Source organism: Physeter macrocephalus, chromosome 11 (assembly GCF_002837175.3).
Source record: "Physeter macrocephalus isolate SW-GA chromosome 11, ASM283717v5, whole genome shotgun sequence".
Taxonomy (NCBI): domain Eukaryota; kingdom Metazoa; phylum Chordata; class Mammalia; order Artiodactyla; family Physeteridae; genus Physeter; species Physeter macrocephalus.
The window spans coordinates 53,236,502-53,261,759 of record NC_041224.1 but is presented as its reverse complement, the minus strand read 5'-3'; positions in this window follow the sequence as shown (position 1 = coordinate 53,261,759).

Here is a 25,258-nt window from a genome sequence, read left to right as displayed (position 1 = left end):
CGCGCAGGCTCAGCGGCCATGGCTCACGGGCCCAGCCGCTCCGCGGCATGCGGGATCCCCCCCGGACCCGGGCACGAACTCGTATCCCCTGCATCGGCAGGCGGGCTCTCAACCACTGCGCCACCAGGGAAGTCCTGAAGTAATGTTTTGAATAACGGTTTGTTCTTGTCCTCTTCTTCTCTTGCCCCACAGACAGAGGATGCAGGTGGCTTACAGAGATTCCCAGGTGGTGTTTCTTATCTGATCCTAGGTTCATGTGACAAGGTTTAGCTGTTCCGATTTTTTAAAATACATGTTTTTGAGCACAGAATACATGGTAGGCACTGTGCAGGGTGCTTTCACATATGTCATCATGTTTTTATTCTACGACAATCCTGTGGGGTTTGTTTTTCTACCATCATTCTATAGACTAGGCAGTGAAGCTCGAAGCAGTTAATTCCGTTCGTGCAAAGTATAGAATTCTAAATCATCCGTCTGTCTGAGTCCAAATCCAGTTTATACCACAACTGTGAGATTCTGAAGCTTGTTCTACCCGGTTGCTGAGGGAGAAAGGTTTGGAGGAGGTGATGACATGCTTGTTTGCAAATAAATGCTCCCCAGGGTGTCGTCATGGGGTTGGGTGCTTGTGGGTGCTAACCTCTGCTGGGGAGGGGGGACAGCCCAGGATTGGTGGCCTCACTGTAGACAAGTACTTTCTGAGCCTGTGATAAGCAGGGAAACTTCTCATCCACTGCCTGGAGGTTTCTCAGTAATGCTGGTTAGTACCTGCCAGACAGAATTCACATTCTTGCCCAGAGGCAAATGGATCGATCTTTGTCAGATACAGTGGAGATTCCTGAAGACCTGGGTAATTCTTAGTGCTGCTGTTCTTCAATTCTATGGAAAAATGCAAATACTGCCATGCAGGGGTTTTGTATGACTCATCCGAGGTGGGGATGAGGCAAGAGCTTCTATTTCAGATTCTTTTAAGAGATTCCCAGGACAACTAGAATAAAATTCAGACTTCGGACCATGGCCTTTCAGGCCCCAGGTGGCCCAGCTACTGCCTGCCTCTCCCAGCCCTCACGTGGTCCCTTCTCCCCTCAGCGCTCTGCATGCTCCTTTCTGTCCCTCTGACTCGCAAGTTTGTTCCTGCCTCACAGCCTTTGCATTTATTGTTCTCTCTGCTTGGGGAACTCTTCCCTCTGTCTCCACATGGCTGATTCTTCCTCATTTTCAGGCCTTTGTTCAGGCACCCCCTCCACACAGAGCCTTCCCTGACACCCCCCTCCACCCCACCCCATCTAAAGGAGCCTCTACCCATGACCCCCGCAGCCCCACAAAAACTCATCATCCTATTGGGCGATTGAGATTGACATGTATACACTGATGTGTATAAAATTGATGACTAATAAGAACCTGCTGTATAAAAAAATAAGTAAAATTAAAAAAACCAAAACGAAACATCATCCTGTGACCCTGTTCACTTAACTTCACAGTTTTGCTTTCTGAAATGATCTTTATTTTCTTTTTTTATTAGCTGTTTTCTCTATCATTTTGTCACCCAGGGCAGCTTTGACACGTTGCAAGTACTCAGTAAACGTATGGTAAATAAATGGATGAATGACTCGCTGAATGAATGAAAGTTAGATGTATAGAATTACAAATGCTAGAGTTTGAGGGTGCCTGCTAGCTAATCTGTCCCAACTTTACATCCACTATCTTTATTTGATTATTTCTAGTGAGAGCAAGCTCATGACTTGATAAAACAAGTGTCTCCAATTTTTGTCTTGCAAGACAGTGTGGGACTGTGGAAATCAAGCCAAACTCACCTCGATTTAAATCCAAATCTGCTACAAACTAGCTGTGGACCTTGGTTAGGTCAGTTAACCTTGCCATAATCTGTTTCCTCATCTGAAAAGGGGGTGACAGTACCTACTTGGCAAGCTATTGTGAGAAAGAAATGAAGCCGGGTCTGCAGCGTGTCGTGCATATTTGTATACACATGGTATAGGAAAGGTTAGCATGTCAAAGGGGACACGTAAATGTTAATTTGCCTTTTATTTTTGTTCTCTGTGCCAGTTAGTCCTGGATTATGCATCTCACACGTATTCACATTTAGTCTTACCCGCGAGGGAGGTGAAATCTGCATCCATCCTCCTCTTTTACGGATGAGGAAACTAAGTGACCTGCCTGAAGTTTCCCTTCTAAGGAATGGTCCAGCCCCTATGTCCTCAGGTTCTCTTTCTCTCCCACCAAAGCTCCTCCCTCCTCTGCCCCCAACACCAAACACCCTACAGGTTGATGATACGGAGGGAAACAAATCTCCTGGCCAGTTTAACTCTCAGAATAGCAGAGGGCATCTGCTTCACCGCCAGGGGCAGCGCAGCCTGAGGACTTGAGGGCCTGTGCTGAGGAGATGAACAAACGTGGGCAAAGGAGGACGTGCTAACCTCTTATGTCCACCCCCTCCCAGGCCTTTAGAGCACGGCAGCCTCTCTGTCGGTTAATTCAGGCTTTGGCTCTGAAATGAATCAAGTGACGGGCGAGTTATTAGTGCTGCTTGTCACTGTTCTTGCATGCCAAGGAACTCTAGCATATTGCTCTTGGGCCCTGTGATGCGCCAGCTGTAGCTGTTGGGTGTCACGTGACCTAATTAGGAAGTGGTCATTGGGAGGGCAGCAGAGCAACGAAGAGCAGGGGTTTAGCATCAGATGTGAGCTCAAACACTTGTTCCATCGTGTATCAACTATGTGACTTTGGGCGAGTTCTTTTCTGGATTTTCTCTTTGCTCCTTCTGTATAATAGGAATAATTCCATCTCCCTCATCAGGTTTATTTGGAGAATTAAATATGCCTGGTTCATGTCAACTTGTGATAGACGGTAGCTACTACAACCATCCCTTTCCTGCAGATAGCATTATTCTCCGGGTAGAAAGGTGATGGAGGTGGTTGGAAGTAATTAAGGGCTCTTACTGTGGGGCCAAAGTCTCGCGTTGCGGAGCACAGGCTCCGGACGCGCAGGCTCAGCTGCCATGGCTCACGGGCCCAGCCGCTCCGCGGCATGTGGGATCTTCCGGACCGGGGCACGAACCCGCGTCCCCTGCATCGGCAGGCGGACTCCCAACCACTGCGCCACCAGGGAAGGCCCTGGAGGCCCTTCTTGTTTCCTGCTTGTGTTTTGTCTTCTGAGTGTGATAAGTGAATTCTTGGAGCATTAGTTTACTTATGAATACTTAGATAGGGTAGAAGTAATGTGAGTGAAAATTATCCTCTCTTCCCCAAGATCTCCCTGGTCATTATTCCCTAACCTAATTAGAATGCCAGATCCTTCCATTTTCCTCAAAAAGGAGTGGCAAACTGGGGAAAATGCTTCCTGCAAACGAAGGATGGATTTTCCTGGAAGTGGTAGAGACTCATAAACTTGAACTGACTTCCCAAATCAGACGAGTGGGCTTTGTTGTGCTTTCTTCTCAAATATGCATGTCTCGGTACTTGCCCTTTTTTTAATAGCCAGTCAAGTGTCTATGTTAGACATTTTGCTAAGGTTTCTAGAGTATATTTTTGCTTATGTGGTTTTCCTCCCTTCAGTGTGACAGGAAAACATCTATACTTCCTTGGTCTCCCTCTCACCACATCTCTCAAAATTTCTAGAGCTTAGAATCTAGTCTGTAAGGCACATTTGTAGTCATTCATGACATCTTTGGCTTTTGGGACATTTGTGTGGCTCACACATCCAGATGATGTAGCAGTCAAACTGTCTACCAAACGGACCTAGATATTGCCAGGAGAAAATCCATACTGATGGAGAAAGTTCTATCTCTGTTGAACCTCCAAAGGTAAGTCAGTAAAACCCAATAGTCTATATGCTTCTCTCTATGGGGACTGTAGTCAGGTGGTATAATTTGAGGACCCAGCTCAAAATCTTTCTCTCCTAGCCCTAATATATTCATCAAAATTCCTGTATTTGAATATCCCTCCCTCCCTCCCTCCCTCCTCTGTTCCTTCATGAGAATGGCTGTAGCTTGGTGAGGGTAGGGGTCCTAGCTATCTTGCTTACCATTGTTCCTCTAACACTTAGGACATAGAGTAGGAGCTCAACTAATTTTTGCTGAATAAAAGGATGAGTGGACATTTACTGAGTACCTACAATGTTCCTAGTTCTTCAATCCTTAGACTTAAAATTATGTTTTCCAAACTCAGCTATTTATGTACTGCCTTCCCAGTATTTGCCAGATCTATGAACTATTTTTCTTCTATTTATTTGACATTTTCCTTTGAATTGACTTTTCTTTATACTTAGCATCATCCAAAGCAATAATATCCATGAAATTATGGATTTGGTGTCTATTTACAATTTTTTTGTAACTCACATTACGTTTGTAACTATTAAAATAAAAATGCTTATATCACATAAAATCATCTCAAGGGCCTCTATAAAATACAAATCTGGAATCAGTTTAAAACATTATTGATCACATCCACTAGCTCTGAACCTCTAAATTATAGGGGGCCCAGGAACAGAGATGTTTTGCAGAGGAAGGACTGCGGGTGGAGGCTGGTGCTCAAGAGAGCGGGTGACCTGAGCATCCCAGAGGGTCAGTGGGTGTGTGGGAGGCATCTGCACTGGTGCTTCTAGCTCCTTGTGACTTTGGGTCAGTCGTTTGCTGAGCCTCTTGTCCTTCAAATCTACTGTGAAAGCAACGACCACAGCCATACCACCTTAGGACTTGGAAAGCTCTGAAGAACCATTTATATCTAGTAATCACTGTATAGCAGATACACAATAAATATTTTAAAATCTGTATTATCATGAGGTTGGTAGCAAATAATCTGAAGTTGAATGCTGCCAAACAAAATAAGGTAAGGAAACTGGCTGGAATGAATTTCATTCTTTCACTCACTCATTTCATTCAGTTGTTCAATAAATACCTAACTGTTGTCTAGCCCCAGAACTAGGGGCTGAGAATATTGCAGCAAAAAGACATAGTCCTTCCTTTGGGACTTCCCTGGTGGTCCAGTGGGTAAGACTCCCCACTCCCAATGCAGGGGGCCTGGGTTTGATCCCTGTTTGGGGAACTAGATCCCGCATGCATGCCGCAACTAAGAATCCACGTGCTGCGACTAAAAGATCACGCATGCCGCAGTGAAGATCCCAAATGTTGCGACTAAGACCCAGAAGAGCCAAAATAAATAAATTAATTAAAATAAATCTTTAAAAAAAAAAAAGACCTTCCTTTCCTAGTTTAGGGGAGAGACAGTTATACAAACAGTTACATATGTAATTGTTTGATTATAGCAGTGATAGATGCCACAGTGAGAAATACAAAGTACAATAATAGTGTATAGCAAGGGAGCAAATAATCTGAGGAATAAGAGAGGGCCTTCTTGTAGAAGTGACATGTAAGCCAAGGCCTAAAACATCAGTAGAAGTGAAGCAGATATATATAGGAGCGCTGAAAACCCACTTTACAAATTTCCATGAGACTTTACAAATTTCCCTCCTTATTGCTTAATCTGCTTGTCACCAACCAACTAGAGCCGACATTCTGGTGGTTGTATCTTCTCATTCCCTTGACAGTTGGTGGAACACATTGGGTACCACTGCCTTACCAAAGAATCTGGAAGTGTCACTTGAGAAAGGACCGTAGAACCCAGAGAATTTCACACTGCAAAGCACTAATGAGACTATGTCTCCATTCCCAATTTTAAGGAATTAACTGTTAAAAATTCACTGTTTCTACTTCTTGTGGCAATTCCCTTTGCCAAAGAAAAGAACAAATTTGGTAGGCACAAAAGAGCAAATATGGTAGATTCAGAGTTTGGAAATGGGAAAGGTCAGAGTGTGAAATCTATACTATGACAGACATGTTTATTGTAACATATAAATATCACTACCAAGACATCAAGCCCCTGAGTCCTAAGGAGGTGTTCCTCGACAGGCCAGCTAAGAGATGGGCCCATTGAAAACGGGTCAGTGAAAACAAGAGTTGTTCTGCTATTGTAGGCAGCCTCCCCGCTGCTTATGATCCCCAGAATGCTTCGATTTGTTTATTTTTCTTGAGTTGATTTTTTTCTCTCTTTCTCTCTTTCTCGCTCTCTTTTTTTTTTTTTAACAAGGAATACGTTTATTGTAGACAGAAATAGCAAATACAGATTGGTAAAAGTGAAATAAAAATTAGCCTCTGTCTCACTATCCAGGAAATATTAACAGCTGTAAACATTTTGTGCTATATTATATGTATATATACCAATTATATATATATAAACACATATTTAATTTGAGGTCATATTGATATCACCCTGTTAGTTATGTCTTTTACAATTGTTTCCCTTTTTTAAACTTTGAATGAGTTGCTTTTAGAATATACCTTACGCCTTCTATGAAACCAAGTCTCCTAAAAAATTCATCTGAGAAGATTACTCATGCTAATAATCCACAGTTCACACTCCGTCTCAGGAGAATTTGTTAACCTTAGGGATTAACAATAGGGCCCACATCACAACGCCACACAAATAGCTGCTTATGTGGTAGCTTGGGGACTTCTGGAGCTGGGAAGCAGTTTTGGACATTTGCACAGGAAGGTGTCACTTGGGCTTTTCTCCTTTGTCTCTTTCTTTACTTTTCAAAATCACACAAGTAGCATGCCCTCAAGCAGAAAAGCGACTTCCCCTGTAGCTGTTAGGAGCTCAGTATTTTGGAGGATGGCAAGAAAAAATTCATTCTGTATGAATTTGTAGATTAATAAAGATGAATTCAAACTCTTAGTATGCCAGGGTTAAAGCATGGAGCTCACCTCTGTGAGCTGCAGTTGGCTTGTTTCTCCTGTTGCAAGTTTCCAAGGTGGGTCACAATGCTACCACACTGTCAGTGTGCTCAAATTAGATGACTCTGCTTTCCTCTTCCACCACCAAATGCTTCCAAACTCATCAACATCCCCCCTAGTCCATGCATCCCTCAAATTTCTGGAACCAGTATGCCCTCAAACTTCCAGGCATGGACACATCAGCGGGGGAGAGCTGGCTGTTAGTGAAGGCTGAGTTTGTTATGGAAATGATGTAATTAGTATACCTATTGGGGAAGGAAATGATTGCTTCCTTATTCTGGAAGTGCCTACTGTGATTAAAGCAGAAAAGGAATGCCGCGTTGGTAAGTACATCCAGCGTGACACGCTACGGGGAGAACAGACTGACAGCCCTGCCAAGGTGCCTAACTAGAGCTGAACTTGGTTTGAGGTCCCATTAAGATTAAAATATATATATATATTTATGCTGGGAAATGTTCTGCTTTCATTGTAACCTTTGTCCAAAATTTCTGTTGGAATTTTGATACCTAAACGACTTGTGAAAGGGAATTACGATTATCTGGTCTCTCCAAGACAAAACCAACTAAAAGCAGTTCAAGCTCATAATGCATTTGTTTGCCTAGCTATAATTGTGCTAACTAATGTCTTTTTGGTACTTAACTATGTCTTGGCATTATCTTGTTTATCATCTCATTTCATTTGAAATGAAATAGGTATGAAATAGGTGCTGTCGTTTGCTCGGTATTTCAGAAGGGGAAAATGAGTCAAGGAAAAGGTTCCCCCGGGTCTGGTTTGACTCTGAAGTGCATGTTCTTAACCCAGAACTCTACTGCTCACCCCAAGTTCCTTTGTTTTGCACTTGTGACATTCCTGCAAGAGCCTGTGCTCTCTTGCAACATGAGAGAGATGAACTTGGTACTCTGAGGTGCTCCTTAGCCAACTAGAGTAGCTTTGCAGAGCATGCTGCTAATGGGCCTACTCTGGGGGGCTTATTTTTTCTGGGCTCCTAGTGCCAGGACAGAAGGAGAGATTTCACTTAGACCAGCAACTTGGAGTGGAAACAACACATCTAAAGTCATGGCGCTCAGAGATGATACAAAACATGATTTAATAAAAGCTGCAGTTTCGCTCTCACTTGAGGGTGAGGCATCTTAAAGGAAAGGAAAAAACACTCGGGCTCGGCCTGTTCCGGCTCGGCGGTCTGGCTTGTTTCAAGCTCTGGACATCCCTGAGGCTTGATTTCTTCCTATCTTAAGTAACACGGTTGAGCCAGATAATCCCCAGCGTGTCTCAGCTCCGAGCGTGAGATGGGTCTGTCTCTGCTGCGGCAGGGAAGTTGTAGAAAGAGAGCAGCCTCTACTTGCCTTCCTTTCCCCCCTTCTCCCCCAACTCCTCGTATTAGGGAACAACAGCCCTTTGGAAAGTCAGGGTACGGACCAACCTGTTCTTTAGAGAGAAGCATCACAAACTCAATAGCTGTAGGTGTCGGATAGGGTATATGCTCAAAAAGCCCCAAAATCGAAATAGAAGGTAGGGCCCGAGGTAGGCTCAGTACCATTTTCCTGAAAACATCTCCTGCCCTTCATCCTCTCTCTGATTTTCCCGCTTTTGATAAAGACAGTGGTGTGGAGAAATATTTCCCGATTAGAAAAACACCTGGGCAGGGTGCCCTATGCCACCTACACAGAGCGCGACCAGTGAGCTGGACTGGCCACGTTTGCTTTCTCTGCTCTGGGGGTTGCACATCCTAGTGTTGACACAACATCAGTTTTTAAATCTTGAGAGAGTTATTGTATTGTTTTCATGCTGATCCTTTCTGTTCACCCAGAAGTTTCCTTATGGTTGAGCTACAGTTATTCTCAATTACTTGTGCAAAAGGAGGGGAAGGGGGAAATGGAGCCTGGCAAAGATAATTCAGGAGTAATCGCCACGGCTTTTGAAGTCTGTCATTTTCTGGAAGCAGACATGTTTTTCTAGTGTAGCATCTGGCACGTACTGGGCACTGAAAAAACACTTGTGGCATGAGGGAATAGATAGATTGATAGATATCTAATACATGAGAAAAGGCTGAGTCCTGCGTTGATGACAGGTAGCCGGGTGAAGGCAAAACCAGGACTAAAACCCAGGTCTGCCCATTCCAAACACCGTGCTCCTTGCATAATCTTCTTTCTGTTTTCTCTCATGTTCAGTTTAGCTCCTTAAACTCATGCAGTGGTGAGTCAGAGGTTTCCTAGATATTTTCTCATGTTCACATTTGTAGCCTTTTCTCACAAATTAGGGTGTCCTGGCTCTAAGCAGGTGGGGTGTGATCGCTACAGCCACACAGAGAGATGCTTCCCCTTCTGTGGGTAAACCTGGAGACGTATGTGCTCAGGTTAAAATAGGTAGGAAGGAAAGACTAGCTCTCTCTCCATCCCCTCTTCCCAAATTGCTGAACAGCTGAATTCTTGGAGGTCAGCAAAATGTTAAGCAGAAGCAGTTGCTGGCCCTCTCTGTGGCACCCTCTTAGAATTACTATTCACATGTGATGCAGAGTACTTTAACTGAGGGCCACGTGCTTCTCCTGAGAATAGCATCAGCAGAAAGCTGAAGTCTGCTATAGCCTGGGGTTTACTAAACTCAGTTGTCCTTGGCATCCTCCCCCTTTGGTTTTTGTTGATGGAACATCACGAGGAAAAATATTTCCAGCACAGTGTTTGAGAAATGCATCTTAAATATTTTTGGACACTTCAGTGGCTTCTAAACTATTTATTCAAGACATCATGCTGTGTAAATGCATGTGATTTGATGGTGTTCAAGAATACGGTTATTTCTACTACCAGGAATTAAGTCAATATCAACTTTAAGGTTAGGTTCTTAAAAAGTAGCTGTTTGAGAAATTTTTCTTTTATAACATTCATATCCTAATTAGGTAAAATTGAGGAACATTGAGAAATGAAAGAATTCCAGACTTTTGCTGGTTGGGTCTCTACCTCTCTCTGTGTCTAATCCATCTGTCTGTCTATCTATCACCCAATCATCTTTCTATCTGTCTTATTATGAACATTTTCAAATAAATGAAAGAATAGACTAATAAATACCCATGTACAGGCGGTCCAGTGGTTAGGACTCCATACTCACACTGCTGAGGGCCTGGGTTTGATCCCTGGTCAGGGAACTAAGATCCCACAAGTGATGCGGCCAAAAAAAACCAAAACCAAAAAACAAAAACCATGTACCCGTTTCCTAGATTTAATAGTTATAGTTATTAACATGTCACCACTAATGCTCCACCAAGTTCTTTGTGCCAGAGTATTTTAAAGAAAATTACCAGTGTCATGCCTTTTACCCCTAAAAATTTTGCTGTGCATCTCTAGAAGATAGGGACAGACCACTTCCTGTGTAACCACAGTAGTGTTACCTCACCTGATGCAATTGTCAGAGATGCCTCTATGTCATCTATTAGCCAGTCCCTGTTCAATTTCTCAGTTGTCTTCAAAATGCGTTTTGTAGTTGGTTTATTCAAACTAGGATCCAACCGGGAACCACACATTACATTTGATTGCTGTGTCCCTTAAGGTTTTTAAAACGTAGGGCTAAATTATACATGAAAAAGCAAAAACAGAGGATTATAGAAGAAGGTTAGGAATGGATAGATCAAGTTTTAGAACCAGCTCTGCCACTGACCAGCTGCCTGTCCTTGAGCACAGCACTTAGCCCTTGGAGCCTCTTTGATCTCATCTATAGAATCCATTGACTTACTTATTCATTCTTTCATTTAACAGATATGTATTGAGTGCCCAATATGGCCTGTTTCTTGCAATGGGCACTGTTCTAGAAAGTAAGTTGGCTTCTGGAAAATGATAGAATTCCGTAATTCTGATTCTTGTGGATTATCCATGCCAGGATTCATCTCTTTGTCTCCTCTCCATTTTCGTGACATTGATTTATTGAGGATACAAGACCAGTTGTCCTGAGGAATGTATCCTAATTCTTGAATCGTCTGAATTTTTTTCCTCTTGTGGTGACATTTATCTTGTTTTTCTACTTCCTATATTTCCTATATTTAAAGGCAGTGACCAGGGACTTCCCTGGTGGCGCAGTGGATAGGATTCTGTGCTCCCAATGCAGGGGGCCCGGGTTCGATCCCTGATCAGCGAAATAGATGCCACATGCATGCTGCAACTAAGGAGCCCACCTGCTGCAACTAAGACCCGTGCAACCAAATTAATTAATTAATTATAAATAAATAAAGGCAGTGACCAGATTTGGGTGAAATATTTCTGATGAGAATATTTTATAGGTGGTGCTGTGTACTTTATACTGCAAGAGGTCCATAATGTCTGACTGTCGTACTTCTGTAGTGCTAAGTATCATGGGTTTATGTCGAACACCCGGGTGCCCCACTCGTTTTCCCCTTGTGACTGGTGAGGAAACTGGTGTGTGTGTGTGTGTGTGTAGGGGGGGTGGTACTTTGACATTGTGTGAATCTAATTCCCTTTCAACCTTTCCCCTATTGTCCATAGATGATCCTTGGTGGAATCTGTTATTTCTTCAGGGATTGCAAAATGTTGATTTTTCTAATTTTATCATTTCTTCTACATTTACTAACCAGGAGTCACCCATAAAGACGACCTTACCTCATCAACTGGGGTTTAAGGGTTACCCTAAATAGAGTTATTTACAATTTTCTTAGTAAGGAGCTGGTGTAATAGCCTACTCCAATGATAACAAATGAGGCTTTGTTTGCTTACTTTCTCTTTTGTGAGTGTTATTATAGACTCGTGGATTTTTATATATGCACTGTGTTTCAATCCATTACAGTCCGCTATTCATTTTGATGCTTAAATTTCCCAGCTCTGTGGGTGTCCCTTCAAGTTGGGTCGATATTTGAAGATGAAAAATGATGGAAAGACATCCTCAGCAGAAAACACAACTAAAAACCTGGCTGTGTCTCATATTGGACTAGATGCTGGGCAAAGACATTCATAGACTCGGATTCTTCCAGTAACACTTACTAGATAAGTCCTGAAAGTCTTAGTGAATAATCAGTAGCAAACTGTGGAGTGAGCAGGTTTGCCTTTGAACGTGCCCTCCTTCACCAGGCACATGGAGCAAAGTGAGTCGGCCCTGGCCCCCCTCACCCGAGGATGCAGTCAGGTAGCAAGTTCAGCAGGTGGCAGCCAATGACTCAAATCTACAAAAAGGTAAATCAGACCCGAGATGTGCAGTGGGTTTCAGTTTTTCTGTGTTTTGTTTCAGCTGTTCTCCTAACTGCAGTTACCAAAGCCAAATCAAAATGATCTCAGCGTCTGAGGCATAGGAGTTGGGGTAGGGTGGGGTGGGGTGGAGGTGAAGGGGAGTTGAGAAAACCGGGTGTGGAGCAAAGGATGCTGTGCTCTCCCCTCCGTCCTTCCTGGCTGTGTGGTTGAGGGTAGGCAGCTAGTTTTCTTCGCTGGGCAGGGCACCAGTTCCCTGTCCACAACGTGGGCCTGAGACCTACTCTACCCAGGCTTTTGGCAATGACCATTGGCTACATAGCAGATGTAGAAGCATTAGACTAATTGGAAGACTCATTGTTGGATAACAATCAAGAGGAAGATACTGGCCACTTGTCCTGTAGAATATATCACAATTCTGGAACTGTCTGATGTTTTCCCCTTGTAGTATCATTTATCTTGTCCTTCTACCCCTTGTATGTTCTAAAGCCTGCAGGTAGAAGCAAAAGCTTGGTTAAATTCTGGTGAAATGTTTTTGACGAGAATATTTTGGAGCCCTATTTACCTCTCAACTTAAAATGATAATAGTAGGGGGCTTCCCTGGTGGTGCAGTGGTTGAGAATCTGCCTGCTAATGCAGGGGACACAGGTTCGAGCCCTGTTCTCCTAACTGCAGTTACCAAAGCCAAATCAAAATGATCTCAGCGTCTGAGGCATAGGAGTTGGGGTAGGGTGGGGTGGGGTGGAGGTGAAGGGGAGTTGAGAAAACCGGGTGTGGAGCAAAGGATGCTGTGCTCTCCCCTCCGTCCTTCCTGGCTGTGTGGTTGAGGGTAGGCAGCTAGTTTTCTTCGCTGGGCAGGGCACCAGTTCCCTGTCCACAACGTGGGCCTGAGACCTACTCTACCCAGGCTTTTGGCAATGACCATTGGCTACATAGCAGATGTAGAAGCATTAGACTAATTGGAAGACTCATTGTTGGATAACAATCAAGAGGAAGATACTGGCCACTTGTCCTGTAGAATATATCACAATTCTGGAACTGTCTGATGTTTTCCCCTTGTAGTATCATTTATCTTGTCCTTCTACCCCTTGTATGTTCTAAAGCCTGCAGGTAGAAGCAAAAGCTTGGTTAAATTCTGGTGAAATGTTTTTGACGAGAATATTTTGGAGCCCTATTTACCTCTCAACTTAAAATGATAATAGTAGGGGGCTTCCCTGGTGGTGCAGTGGTTGAGAATCTGCCTGCTAATGCAGGGGACACAGGTTCGAGCCCTGGTCTGGGAAGATCCCACATGCCGCGGAGCAACTGGGCCTGTGAGCCACAGCTACTGAGCTTGCACGTCTGGGGCCTGTGTTCCGCAACAAGAGAGGCTGCGATAGTGAGAGGCCCGCCCACCACGATGAAGAGTGGCCCCTGCTTGCCACAACTAGAGAAAGCCCTCGCACAGAAACGAAGACCCAACACAGCCAAAAATAAATAAATAAATTTTTACAAAATGATAATAGTAGGTATCATTTATTCAGCGCTTAACTCATGTAACCCTTTCATCTAACCTCTCTGATATAGATGCTGTTGTTATTCCCATTTTACAGGTGAGGAAACTGAGACACAGAAAAGTTAAGTAACTTGCCCAAGATCACACAGCTAATAAATGACAGACACAGGATTTGAACCTGAGTTTTCAGGCTTCAACATCAGTACTTCTAACTACTGTGCTGTGAATGAATCCTTTCTGGAGAAATCTGTAATAAATGTCTACATCATCTGATTTCCATAGCACACATTTGAATTTTTTATTTAGGCTTTCAAGGAGCAGAAAGATGTCGGAGTTTGTACTTCAGCCAACAAGATGCCTAAAACAAAATTTCCATCCAAGGTAGAGGCTGTTCATATCTTTTTTTGTCCTGTAGTTCCCTTCTCCAGTGGGTACCTAGAGGGACTTGACTTCCTGCCTAGAAAAGCAAAGTGGATGCTTTCTGTCATTTGCTATACAGTTATTTGAAAGACCCAAATATGTACTTCAAACAGCTCGGTCTAACCATTATAGATAAGAGCATCTCATTTGGGGCAATATATCCCAGTGGTCACATGCACAGGCTCTGCACAGAAGGTTCGGGGTTGAATGGGGCTCTGTGGCTTTACTTGTATGTTAGGAGAGCTCGTCTAGGGTAGTGTTAAGTGTGTGAACTTGAGAACAAGGCTGCCTGCTTTTGCAAGCGACACACACAAAGCTTGGTGCATGGTAATCACTCAATAAAGGCCAGCTATTGTTACTGGGATGAATGGCTTTCTTAGCTCAAAAGTGGGTTATGAAGAGAATCTTTGGGCTCTTCTCTGGAGATTAAGACCAAGAAACATTAGGCCAGAGATTCTCAAGGAGGGTTCTAATACCACCTGCTGGGTGCAGCCTAGTGCAGGCAGGATGCGGGGTATTCATAACAATGATGAGGAATTCCCCTCCCTCCGCCCCGCACACGTGTTACACCTGTGTCCCGGCACAAGCTGGTGTTAATCCCGCTCCCCCCTGCCAAACAGCCAGTGTCTTTGAAGCACCACTTCCTGTAGATCCTTCCTGCTGTGCTGCTCAGTGACTTGAAAAGAACTATTGAGTCCCAGTGACCGGGCTGGAATCCCAGTCTCCCTACAGAGTCGCTGTGTGACTTTGGGCAACTTACCCAGCTTTTCTGAGCTTCATCTTCCCATCTGTGAAAGAGAGACAATACTCATCTCACAGGTCATTGTGAGCCCTTAGAACTAATCAAATATGAAACATAGTGCCTGGATCACAGAGGCTCCCTCCTTCGACTGTAATCATCTGCCAAGACCACTGGGGCATCTGAGAAGTACCTGGGAACAAAGAAGTTATTTTTAGTGCTGTTTTTAGCAGGCAGAATGGACATCTTAAAATGTAATAGTTAATTTTTTGATCTACTTCTTTTTTGCAATCTGCTAAGTGTTTACCCCCACCCAACATCTTAAGCAGAAATAAGATAATGTGAGAATTGCCAATTACTGAACCAGATGATTGCAGTAAAGACATAGTTCATTCTTAAAAGAGTAAAATGTTTATCTTTTTAATCTTAAAACTTGTAAATTGGTTTTTTGGTTGTTTTTTTTTTTTTTAATGCTCAATCCAGAGTAGTCAGATTCAGAGAGCCAGAAAATAGAAAGGTGGCTGTCCGGGGTTGCGGGGCTGGATGGGGAGTTAGAGTTGAATGGGTACAGAGTTTCGGTTTTGCAAGATGAAAAGAGTTCCGTGGATGGGTATTGGTGATGGTCACACATCGATGTGAGTGTACTTAAGGCCCCTAACTGGACACTTGAGAACAGTTAAAAGAGTACATTTTCTGTTATATGTATTCTGCTACAATGTCAATAAATAAAAAGAGAAGTTTCACGTTCAGAACACGAGGGAGCACAACCTTCGTTTCCTTAAGCCTCCGAATCCTGACAAGGAGGCTACAGGGAGGCACATCTGGCGCCGTGTTCTAGATCCTAAAAGCGAGAGAGTTGCAGCCCCTTTTCAGAAGCAGTGTCCCCGTGTGTGGTCCTCCGCCGCCGGCTGTGGCCAGTCTTGGGCTGTTCCTGGGATCTGGACACTTTTGTTTCATTTCTAAACCTGAGCTCCCTGAAAAGAAGGAACCTCTTTTGTTGAGGACTGTGCCAAAATCAGGTCGGGGGACATTTTCAGCGAAATAGCTCCATAAATTCTGTGTAGATACAAAACTAACAGGCACGTGAAAGATTTGTATTTTGAAAACAAAACCCCAGTGGGATTCCCTCAGCAGAAAACAGAAAGGTCTTCTTAACATTCAGTTGAACTCTTAGAGCTATTTTTGCCGTGGCAAAAGCACTAACGCAGGTACAGCCACTGCCATGGCCCCAGATCGCAGCGCTGCAAATTAGCACGGTTTTAACTTGCCTGCAAATACCAAGCTGGCTGCTCGTCATTATGCAAAAAGGGCCGGGGGTGGGAAGGGGAACGGCACCTAGCGGCAAAGCACATTATAATTGTTTAAGCAGGCCCCACAAGTCATGCATTTCAATTATTTGTTCAAAGCAGCCTGCAATTAGGAGTTGCAAACAAGGCTTTTGAATGCAAAGTCAGACAATTAAAATGTTTCATGAGTGCATTAGAGAAAGAAGTTCTGAATTAGCACTTTGAATACACAAGACCTCTTTTTTTTCTAATCTCTAGTCCCCTTCACTGTTTGAGAAAAAAAAAAAAAGAGAGTGAAAGGGGAAAGAGATGTTTTGGACTGTGGTGGAGGTGATTTTGATGTTTACTTATTTATATCAAATGCCTGACTAATCCAGGGAAGATGGGACCATCCTAATGGGCCCCTCGTACATTTCAGTGTCTCTTGTTATTGCCAGATCCTTGTCCCAGCATAATGGCCCAGGTGCCAAAACCCCTCTCCTAGGGGGGTCGTAAATCACTTTAAGCATCTCTCCTCCCTCTTGCCTCACCACTCCCCGCTCTGTCCTTTGAAGAATCGAGTCTATTTGAACCAGTGATTTGTGACTTTCTAGTATTTAGGGCACAACCCTGAGCTGGTTGCACGGACACACAGGATGCGAGGAACGAGGGCACTGGACAGTGTGAGGGTCAGAGGGGAGAGTCTGTGTGTTTTGGGGTTGCTGGTGAGCAGAAGCCGCGACTCTGGGGAAGCATGAAAAATACACTAACCTGCCTTAGGGCTTTGAAGGAAGACCAGCTGCTAAACCCTTTCCCCTCCCCCACCCCACTCCTATGCACACAGTCCCTTCCCTAACCCTTAAATACCATACTGATATTTAAATTTTAGTTTATGATTTATTATACTTTAGGGCATCTTTAACTTTTTTTTTTTTTTAATCAGAGAGCACACTTTTAGGAGAGGAGGAGGGTACAGCAGACATAGGGAAAATGTGAATGTTCCTCCCGCAATCTTTTTTCCCTAAATAGTAAGATTTCCTAAAAAGCATTATTTGTGCAAGGAATCAACCATTAATATGAAGTAAGTGATTGTACCCCAAAACACTATATTATTATTCATAGTGTAAGATTAACCAAGAAAATCCAGACACTTAAAGGCGAAAATTGCCAATATATCAGTTAAATGTGTATGTGTGCGTGCCTAATTTGAGAGTCTGGTGGGTAGTAGCCTTAATTTATCATTTCCGGACTGCAGCTGATTATGAAACATCTTTTAAATAATCCTGTGTATCCTCCTCTGTAAAGAAAAAAACATCTTTAAGAAGTTATGTAGTTCAGGTAGGGGAAAGTTATTTTAAAAAAAAAGCCTCTACATGGATATTTTGAATATTACTTATGCAGTTCTTTTAAAGTTACTTTGCCTCCAAGCAACCTCTGAGGATTCAGGGCACTGTTAAAATGCCAGGTATCTGCTAGGCTTGATGAGCCTTTATATGAACACTGCATTCTATTAGTTGGAAATTTTTATGTTTTTCTATGGGAAATATTTCTATTTTATCAGATGTAAAAATAAAATTTTTTTCAATTAGGTCATGCATAACTAAGGATGCTGACATGATAAGGATTACAACTCATAGCATTTTAATGCTTGAGCTCTGTAGGTACAACAAATTATTGCTTTCTCTTTTTAGTTGGCACAGTTTTGAATCTCTGGCTTTTTTTTTTAACAGTTCTGACATTTTAAATTATCTTCTTAAATGCCCAAAGTAATCACCTGAAGCATTTTCGATTGAATGGATTTTTGCCAATTTGTTTTTGAAAATAGTGCCATTAAAAAAAAAAAAAAGGACTTTTAAAGTAATAATAGTTCCAGATTCTTTACCACAGGCTTGTCTCAGGTAATTTACAATAGAAAGAGGTGGGGGACCAGGCAGCTGTGGGAAGCCCTGCATAAAGTCACACTTTGTTGCAGTGTGATTTTCCTTCCAAAATGCCCTGAACAACATCTGCATGACAGGAAACTTGAATCTGAAGATGAAACCGCCGAACTCAACAGTAGCCAGGTCATATGATAAACTATTAGAAAATAACAAGTAATAAATTATATCCGATTTGATGGTTTCTGTATTGTTTCAAAACAACTTTTGGGCCTGCTCATTTATTTACTCATTAGTTTTCTGAGCGTTAGTTCTATAACTAGCTCTTTTTCCCTAAAGAGGTAGTTCAGTCAGAGAGTGTGCCTATAAATTGTACCAACACAGCTGGAGTTAAACTCTGCACAACCTGAAAACCAGCTTTCAGGCCTCCTTAATTTGACTCAGGGAGGGAAAACAGAAAAGAAATACCCCCCAAAATGTTTCCCTCTTAGGCTACTGGCTCAAATAGATATTCCTCCTGAGGGTGAGTAAAAGAAAAAGCAGTTGCTACTATAAATAAGAAAGAGAGAAAAAAGACCTTCCAAGCCCCACTTTTCTAGATCTTGGTTGAACCTTGGATCTGACAAGTAAGCTGAAAGATGCAGTTGAAGCCAAGGGGAAGCAACTCCACTATCCTTGTCTTACTCCCATTTACATTGAACATTTCATTCCAATCCGTTTCACGATCAAGAAGTAGTGGGAATCTTGCCATTAAAATGCCACCATCTCTGGAACCCAGGGCTGGAAGCCAACCAAACCCTTTGGATATCTCAGTAGGAGGCAGAGAGAAGTTTCTGCTGAAGGACACCAGTACAAATGCCTTTTATGCAAGGAGAGAGACATGGGAATACTTCAAATTATCTACCTTCAAAAGCCAAGTGTTTGAATTGGTACCCGAGAATGGATTCCTGGGTCTGTGAAATGGAAAAACAAAGGTGTTCAGGGCTGGGTAACAGGACGAAGGCTTTTCCCAGCTGTAGAATTCAAGGATGATGAAAGGGAGAAACAACAGAATATAAAACCAATTGTGCACTGGAGGGTGGAAAATACAGATTTGAAAGTTAAGTGTCTGGAACAAGAGAGATATGAGTCACTGGAATTTACACGTTACTATAGGAAACAAACATAAAGAGATCATGAGAGGAGGAGAAACGCTGGTAGCAACATGGCATTTGTTAACTGCAAAACTGGATGATGGCACAAACTGTTCATCAACTCAGGAAAGGGGTAGTAATTATGGAAGACAACAGCAGATAATAACATTTAAGGAGCGACCTACAGGGACAAAATTGGGTGTTTGGCAATTATGTCAAATGGTAGCACAGATTTTTCTTCCCCTTCAGAATGGTAAATCAGAGAAAATTAGGTCTGGAGGGTGTTCAGTTTCTAGAAGGGGAGACTGTGAAGCTTGGTTTGCTAGAGGGCAGTGGTGTTCCAGCCTCAGGGAAACTGCTTTTCTGTGTACCATATAGCATGTTTCTCTTATGTTAAGGTAGAAAACACATGGGGCTTTTGGAACTTTTGTGTGTGGATGTAAAACGTAACGCATGTGAAGAAAAGTGCATTAAACCCCTGTATAACCACTACAGTTGTATCCTTCCCAACCACAAAGTTTCTCCTTCCCCCAGAGGTATTGTCCCAACTTTCATTGGAACAACTCTCCTGCTTTTCTTTATACTTTTATTACCTATGTATATTCCCTAAACTATACAGTTTTGTCTATTTTGAACTGTGTATATTTATATAGATAGAAATGAAACCACATTCTAAGTATCTTTTGGGTCTGGATTCTTTTGTTCAACATTGTTTTTGTTGGATTCATTCACGTTGCTGTGTGTAGGTGTAGTTACTTCATTTCCATTGTCAGATCACATCCCATTGTATGAATGATTTGTGGCAGAGGTTAATAGTGAATCACCACCCTTGTTTTCTCTTGGGTACCTCTTCTTCCCTGAGAATATCCGGACTACAGTTCCCAGCCTCCCTTCCAGTTGGGTATGGACATGGGTTCTGGCCTGGCTCATAGGAAGCGCCCACGTATGATCCTGCATGATCCTTCCTATCTGTCTAGACCAGAGATGACCTGTGGGTGACCTTGGAAGCCATGTGTGGAAGATGGTAGAGTCACAAGGTGGAGAAACCCTGGGTTCCTAGATCACCATTAGGATGATTAAGCTGCCCGAGAAAGCCCCTGACTAGGATCACCCACGTTGGGCTATTATGTGAGGAAGAGATAAACTTTCAGTGTACCAAGCCCCTGAGATTTCACTGGCTATTATTAACAGCAACCACCTTAACTAATATAGAATTATTTCTGTCTTTGGCAATTATGCACAATGCTGCTGTGAACAGTCTTGAATGCATATCTTGCTCTACATAGTCTGCATTTCAGCAGGGTATATACTTGGGAGTAGAGCCGCTGGGTCAAAGACTATGCATATCTCCAACTTTATGAGGTAATTCCAAACTACTTCCAAAATGTACATTCTCAACAGCAGTGTATCAGAGTTCCTGTGTTCCACATCCTTGGTATGATCAGAATTTTTACCTTCTGCCAAACTGAACGGAGTATAGTAGTTTCTTACCATGGTATAAAGTTTGCATTTCCTTAATAACTGAGATGGCCCATATTTTCACGTGTTTCTTGGCCACTTGGATTTCCTCTTATATGACGTTTCTGTCCAATATTTTGCCAAATTTTCTCTGGGAGTGTCTTTTTCCTGTGATGTATAGGATTTCTTTATATATTCTGGATCTTCATTGATTTTATATGTTGCCGATTATCTTCACCCATTCTATGGCAAAACCTATCTTTTCAGGGCTTTTTAATGCTGTCTTTAGTAAATATCATTTTAATGTAGTAGAATTTATGACATTTTCCTTTATGGTTAGTGTTTTTTAAGCGTCTTGATTAAGAAATCCTTCTCGGGCTTCCCTGGTGGCGCAGTGGTTAAGAGTCCGCCTGCCGATGCAGGGGACACGGGTTCGTGCCCCGGTCCGGGAGGATCCCGCATGCCGCGGAGCGGCTGGGCCCATGAGCCATGGCCGCTGAGCCTGTGCGTCCGGAGCCTGTGCTCCGCCAAGGGGGAGGCCACAACAGTGAGAGGCCCGCATACTGCAAAAAAAAAAGAGAAAAAAAAAAATCCTTCTCTACCTTGAGGTCCTAAATACATTCTCCTGTATTATCTCATAAAATCTTTATAGCTCCATCTTTTACATTTCATTTTTTAATCCATTCATAATTATTATCTGCATATGGGATGAGATAGGAGTCCAGTTTAAATTTTTCCTATGTGGATATCCAGTTGTTCCAGTATGATTAATTGAAAAACATGTCCTTTTTCTACTGCTCTGCTTTGCTACCTCTATCATAATATCTCGTGTCTATACATGTTAAGGGTCCATTTTGGTGCTTTCTAATTTGTTCCAGTGGTCTGTTTGTTTTTCTCTGCACCAATTCCACAATATCTTGATTATTATAGCTTTATAGTGTCTCAGTGCCTGATATAGCAAGACATCCCAAGAATTCTTTTTCAAAAGTGTCTTGGATGTTTGAAGCCCTCATATGAATTTTACGATTTTCTCAACTTATTCCAAAATAACCTGTTGAGATTTGAACTGGGATTTATCATTAAGCCTGTAAGTAAATTTAGAGAGAATTGACAATATTATAGAGGACCAACCCATGAATACGGTATATCCCTTTACATATTTAGATTTTCATTAATGTCTCTAAATTGATTTTTGTATAGTGATTTTGTATCTAGAAACTTCCCATATTTATGTTAATTCTAATAATTTATTAGAATAATTTATTTCTGTAGATTAAAATTTTTTTCTATTTACACAGTTGTATCATTCGCAAACAATGAGCTTCATTTCTTCCTTTCCAATCCTTTTAACTTTTTTTTCTTGCTGTATTATCTAGGGCCTCCAGTACAAGGTTTAATAGAAGTGGTCATAGCAAGCACCCTCAACTATTTCTCAGTCTCAAAGGGAAAGCTTTTAATATTTCACCATTAAATATGACATTTGCTTTAGGATTTTTATAGACATCACTTATCAGATTAAGGACTTTCCCTCCTAATTCTGGTTTGCTAAGAATTACTTTGATTATCAAATATTGAGTTTGCAGACTGGTATAAGGCCAACTTGATCATAATGCATCATTATCCTCTTCAAACACTGTTGGATTTTTTTTTTAATAAATAATTTCTTAAGAATTTTTGCATCAGTGTTTTTATGAGTGAGATTGGCCATGATTTACCTTTCTTATCTCTGGTCCTTGTGAAATATTAGAATCAAAGTTATATTAGTTTCATATAAGCTGGGTATGTGTCCATTTAATATATCATCAAATAGATAAGCAGAAAATAGCTCATACTATCCTCATTTTCTGTTAATTATCTGAAAAATATATAGTGATGTCCCCTTTTTCATCCCTTATATTGCTAATTTGTACCTTTTCTTGATCAATCTCATTTGTGACTTGTCAATTTTTTTTTTTTTTTTTTTAATTTTTTTTCCGGTACGCGGGCCTCTCACTGCTGCGGCCCCTCCCACTGCAGAGCACAGGCTCCGGACGCGCAGGCCCAGCAGCCATGGCTCACGGGCCTAGCTGCTCCGCGGCATGTGGGATCCTCCCGGACCGGGGCACGAACCCACATCCCCCGCATCGGCAGGTGGACTCTCAACCACTGCGCCACCAGGGAAGCCCTGTGACTTGTCAATTTTATTAGCCTTTTCAAATGACCAACTCTTGTTGTTGATCTTCTCTATTGTATATTTCTTTTCTATTTCATAAATTGCCCCTTATCTTTATTAACTCCTTCCTGTTGCTTTCTTTGAATTTTTTTTATTGCTATTCCCTTACATTTGTTTTTATGGATGTTATTTAATTTAATGCTTACTTGGTAAAAGGAAATAATAGTGACATCATCTACTATCTCATGGGGTTGAGGAGAGATGAAATCTTGCCAAGTATGAACTCTCATTAGAAGTTGTAGAAATGGAAGAATCATGAGCTCCAGCATGGGAGATGCTCATTCAGATATCATTTATTTTAAGAATAAATGAGAATATATTCAGATGTCATTTATTATGAGGCTTAGAATGGAATACAGAAGTCTCTCTACAGCTTAGGGGTTTGAATCCTGATAATTGCTATTGGAGAGCCAAGTGAGGAAGCAAATCTATAAAAGCCCACCAAATAGTGATGTATTTACAAAGCTAAAACAACAGAGACAGCACCTTCAATAAAGGTAATCTCAGTGACGTTTTACATACTTCAACTAGTAATAATGAAATTGTATCATTGGTTTTCAGTGACTGTCTCTTGTTCTATAGAAACTTTTTTGGGGCAGTTTCAGTAGAAGACATGTAAATTCGTTTTGTATATGAGTGCATGTCTGTGTGCGTGTATTTATAGATACGTATACTAAGCAGGCTTTTTTTTTTTGATGAGGAATTGCATTAACTTTTTTTAAACATCTTTATTGGAGTATAATTGCTTTACAGTGGTGTGTTAGTTTTTGCTTTATAACAAAGTGAATCAGCTATACATATACATATATCCCCATATCTCCTCCCTCTTGCGTCTCCCTCCCACCCTCCCTATCCCACCCCTCTAGGTGGTCACAAAGCTGATTTCCCTGTGCTATGTGGCTGATTTCCCTGTGCTATGCGGCTGCTTCCCACTAGCTGTCTGTTTTACATTTGGTAGTGTATATATGTCCATGCCCCTCTCTCACTTCGTCCCAGCTTACACTTCCCCCTCCCTGTGTCCTCAAGTCCATTATCTGCGTCTGCGTCTCTTTTCCTGTCCTGCCCCTAGGTTCTTCAGACCCCTTTTTTGTTTTTTTTTTTAGATTCCATATATATGTGTTAGCATACGGTATTTGTGTTTCTCTTTCTGACTTGCTTCACTCTGTATGACAGACTCTAGGTCCATCCACCTCACTACAAATAACTCAATTTCGTTGATTTTTATGGCTGAGTAATATTCCATTGTATGTATGTGCCACATCTTCTTTATCCATTCATCTGTCGATTGACACTTAGGTTGTTTCCATGTCCTGGCTGTTGCAAATAGTGCTTAAGCAGACTTTTTGCCTGGGTCCTATACTTCTCTTAATATCTGATGCCTTTATGAATTTATTGTTCAGGTGAACTGAGTTCACCTCCAACAGTTGTTCTTAAATTCACCATGCCACAGTTATTGGAGTGCATTTACAAGCCCTTAGTTAGTGCTTTCATTCGTTCCTTCCTGCCTCCCACAAACCTATTGAATGCCTACTGTGTACTGTCTAGGCACTGTTCAAGGGACTGAGGCTATAACGATGGACAAAACAGAGAAAAATTCCAGCTCTTATATAGCTTGCAAATGTAGTGGGAGTAGGCAGACAACACCCAGATAAATAAATGCCATATAAACATCAGATGCTGGTGAGTGTCATGGAGAAACACAAATCAGGTAAAGGGGGCGGGGATGGGAGTACCAGGGAGTGGAAAATAGGGATGAGGGAAGTTGGCAGGTTAGATGGTGTAGCCGGGAAGACATCACCGGGAAGGTGATGTACAAGCAAAGACTTATGGAGAATGAGGGAGGAGCATGTGGATTTGGAGAGTCTGAGCAGAGAACATTCCAGATGGAGGGCAAAAGTGCAAATGCCAGGTGATGGTCCCGGTAGACCACGATAAGGCTCTTAGTCTGAGGAAAATGTGAAGCTACGTGAAGGTTATATAAGCAGACAAGTGAGATGATATGACATGTTCTCAAAGTATTACTCTGGCTATTGTGCCAAGAGCAGGCCATAAGAGGGCCAGGATGGAAGCAGGGAGACCAGCGAGGGGGCTGTTGGGATCGTCAGATTCTAGATATTTGTTCTGAAGACAGACAGGACAGGATTTGTTGATGGATCAGATGAGGAATGTGAAACAAAATACAGGGTCAGAGAGTACGCCGCAATTTTGGGGCTTGAGCAGTTAGAAGAATAAAGTTGTTAGTAATAGAGATGGGAGCAGCTGCAGAAAGAGTAGGTTTGGAAGAGTGGATCAGAACCTCAGCCTTGGATATGCTAAATAAGTGTGTAAGGCAACCAAGTGAGGAAACTGGATATTTGAATCCAAATTGAGATGCAAGGTAGGGCGTCAAATTCGGGAATTCTAAGCGTGTAGACGTTTTCTACAGCTTTGTTATAAAAATATCTTCTTTCTCCATCCCTGACTCCATCTCACAACTTTTTGCTCCAGATTCCTACCTTCTCTCTTTTTCTAATTATTCCAACCAAGAACAACTTTGTTCTCCTGAAAGTGAAAGTCTCCTAGTGTGGCTAATAGTCAAGAAAGAGTTCAAATGTTCACACTAAAGTATGAATTCCCTATAAAACGTATATGCATTCTCCATCAAAAAAGAAATATAAGTTTAAAAAGTAAAACATAG